Consider the following 3,798-nt stretch of genomic DNA (forward strand, 5'->3'; position numbering starts at 1 on the left):
AAGACCGTTTTTTGTTCATCTTATAAACGTATAACCGAAGAAAGATACAAGTCAAACTTATATAAGGGTATATATACTAGATTGGGTATACAGAAAATTTTACCCTTTTACGTCGATTACTGTTTCAAACAATAAGCAATTAGACAAATTAATAAGTTCCGGATCTATCCGATTCGATTTCCTTTTGGTCATGTCATTCTATATGTCACCTGTACTAACCTATTACCTTATCTGTACGTACTGCATCTGTCAGGCGCAATACCAAACGGTGTATTTGGGATTTGCTTTATCACGGTGGGTATGGTTGTCCTGCGAGAGAACGTTCTGTGCTGGTGATTCGGTCCTGACGGGTGCTGGTGATCAATGAAAAAATGTAAACAAAGACGAAAATGATGATTTTTGACGTTTTCACTCATAAAAAATGGAAGAAAACAGTTGAGATTTTTCAATTTTGTTTCTGAAGGGTTCATATGTAAACCATTAAAAAGTTGACCCTCTAAACTGTTTCAGTAAGCGTAACACGAAAATGCTCATTTTCAGAAAATCTAGAACTGAAAAAATAAAACAAAAATGTTCATAGAGTCCGTTTCTATACCGCAATCCACACGACAAAACTATTTTGTGAAAAAACCATTGCAATTTATTAAAATTTAGTATTTTCTCATTTTATTCATGTCCTGATACTGTGCTGGTGGGTCCTGTCATTGTGCTGGTGGGTCCTGATACGGTGCTGGTGATTTTGGATAAGAAGTTGGTCATATTTGAAACAAATGTTAAAAAATCAATAAAATTGGGCAGATAATTGTTATCAATAGGATCTATGACTCCTATTTTAGCTCTTGTGCATCCATTTGGCTGTTTAATATGTGTTTTCAAATGATCGTAACTTGTATTACATAATTACATAAAAGGGCAACATCTTTCGTCCAATATCAGATATTAAACAAAAGGCTGCAACTGGTATTTTTGTATTTAAAATGATTCGTTGTAACGAGAATATGTGTGATGAATGGAAACTGTGAGGGTCAAAATCTTAAATTGCTTATAAATGTTGCTGGACCCAGTTTCGTTATCTGATCTGAATTTTCTGAAATGTGCAAGGTAGATAGACATTGGCCTTTTGATTTTTTTTACTCGGTAAGTTTTGCCCTAATTGGTTGAAGATTTTCAATATTAAAGCCGATTTTAATGAGTGTGTAGACAAAGGGAACATCTTTGATTATCTTGCTTGCTGAACAGAAAAGTCATTGTTAGGTTATGTAAACTACCCTACTTTAAGAGTAGACTAGTCCGACAAATGACACATCTTTATGTCTGTAGGACCAGGCTACTTCGAAAGGAGGGTAGTATACCTTACCTAACAATGACTTCACGGTTTAGCTAACAAGCAAGCTAACCAAAGATATTACCCCTGCCTACATACTCAATGGAATCGGCTGTAACTAAAAACTCGAATACATTTTAACAGACAGTGGTCATGTTTGTTGATGAATATTGTTTTTCCTAGATTCACTCTTGAAAAATCATTTGGTAACATTTGGTCAAGTAATTTCAGATTATATCTTTTTGTAATTGCGGACGCCAAGACAATACATGAACCTCACACGACCCCTCGACACAGGTGAGCTTATATGTGATCTTATAGCGATTGGGGTTGATAACCAGTTTAAAGTAAACCAGTTTTGTGTGTGTGTGTATTGTTTTAAACTGTTATGACCTTTTAAAGTTAAATGTAGGTGTTTAATCTAAGAATTTCTTTTTTAACTTATATACTTGTTTTATACTCAATTGGTAGTACGAAGCTACGAGGTATTTTAATTTTCGAAATTGACATATTCCAGTCTGCCCTTTCATAAAATAGTGATTTTTTTTAGTATTCTATCGAACTTTTAAAATACAACTTTTAAATCTTACGGGAAACTATTCCAAGCTTAAAACTTTCACTGTAACCTCGCTCTAACTTATCCCCCCCCCCCCCCCAAAAAAAAAAAACCAAACAAACAAACCCGCATCACTATTGTTATTCTTATAGTCAGCACTAAATTGTTCACAAACAAATGTGTTTTACGCTGCTAAAGACATATGATTCAAACGCTCAGAAAGTCTTTTGTTCTATATTTTTGCTCTCCATTTTTATGCAAAACCTTTTACATTTTTATTTCATTGGTTATTGTTGAAGGTCGTACGATGACGTATGGTTGTTAACACATACTTCCTTTGGTTTCTTATGGAAATTAGTCCATTGACAATAAACATACCACATCATCTACTTTATATAAGTATTGTATAAATTACAACGTATTTTGGTGATCTTGCAAAAAATGATCGTAATCCCGAAAATCGTAAACATATTTCTTATCTTAAAAGGGGACAAGAAGAGTTCCATTAACAGGCCAATAAATAAGATTACAGTTAATTAAAAAAAAAGGGGGGTATTTTTTCTCTCATAATAACAGTAAACAGATTCACAACAATGTCAATTTCAAGAAAGCAGACAACAGTTAATTAGTCAATAACAGTACAGCATCAATGATCTTGAATATATGCCACTTTTAACAAAAATATAAAGACACAGAACCAGGACATAGGAGCACAGAACCAGGACCGTTTTTCTTAGAACCAGCACAGCGTCAGGACAATTCCGTTTAACGAACTTGCACGACTTTTGCAATATACTATTGTTGTAATATACTTTGCATGGTACTTATGACGCATCAGAGAAAAATTAAGCAACAAAACAGTCGTTTTATTGCCGTTCTGATACAATGTAAACAAACCCACCAGCACAGAATCAGGACCCACCAGCACCTGACAGGACCAAATCACCAGCACAGAACGTTCTCTCGCAGGACAACCATACCCACCGTGTTTATATACGGGTCATAATCACAGCGTTAACACTACTAAATTCAATCAGTGTCAAATTGTTTTCTATTGTAGTATTTTTATAACTAATATAGGACAATGCTGTTGATTCAAAACTACTCAATTCCAGGCCCTTTTGTTTTCCAAATAATTAATATTACCAAATAATTGAGAAATTCGAAGTCGACGGGTTCAAACAGAAAGGTTTTGAAAGTTGAGAAAATTGTTCATCTTATTACCAGAATGACTTTATCAGATGACAATACCAATACCAAAAATCCTGGCTAAAATAAGGCTTCAGTCACCGGCGGACCCGCGATTTCGCAGGTGTGTTCTAGTTATTATAATAAATGCCTAATGTTTTATAGTGTGTCCTTATATGTCGTATTGTTACGCCACTGTCTAAGGTTATGATGAAGGTTAGTGCCAGATAAAACATTCGAACCCTCTGCATTTGTTTGTACCTGTGATGTTCAGTGCGAGTCAAGGCTCTGTGTTGAAGACCGTACTTTGACCTATAATAGTTTACTTTTACAATTTTGGACTTGGATGCAGGGTTGTCTCATTGGCACTCATACCACATCTTCTTATATCTATAGTTTCGACTTACCGTTTATAGTGTCCAACTCAGGCTTAATGGTTTGAAAGAAAATACCTTTTAAAGTGCACATTGACAATATATCCATTATCTTATGGGGCTAGGTTGTAATTAATATATCATATAAATTCATCAAAGATATCACCTTTTTTAAAATTGTCCACCAGACAACGTATTTTATTTACACGAGACTCATCGGTGGCGCCATTCAAACCAGTAAGAAGACAAATCAAACACGAAGTTAAAGAGTATACAAAAAAATCAAAGAGTTTTTTTTTTCTTAATACGACTGCAATGTCACAGCTGTTGAAAGGTGAATAAAATGAACATAGAAA

Source organism: Mytilus edulis, chromosome 6, assembly GCF_963676685.1.
Source record: "Mytilus edulis chromosome 6, xbMytEdul2.2, whole genome shotgun sequence".
NCBI classification, from domain to species: domain Eukaryota; kingdom Metazoa; phylum Mollusca; class Bivalvia; order Mytilida; family Mytilidae; genus Mytilus; species Mytilus edulis.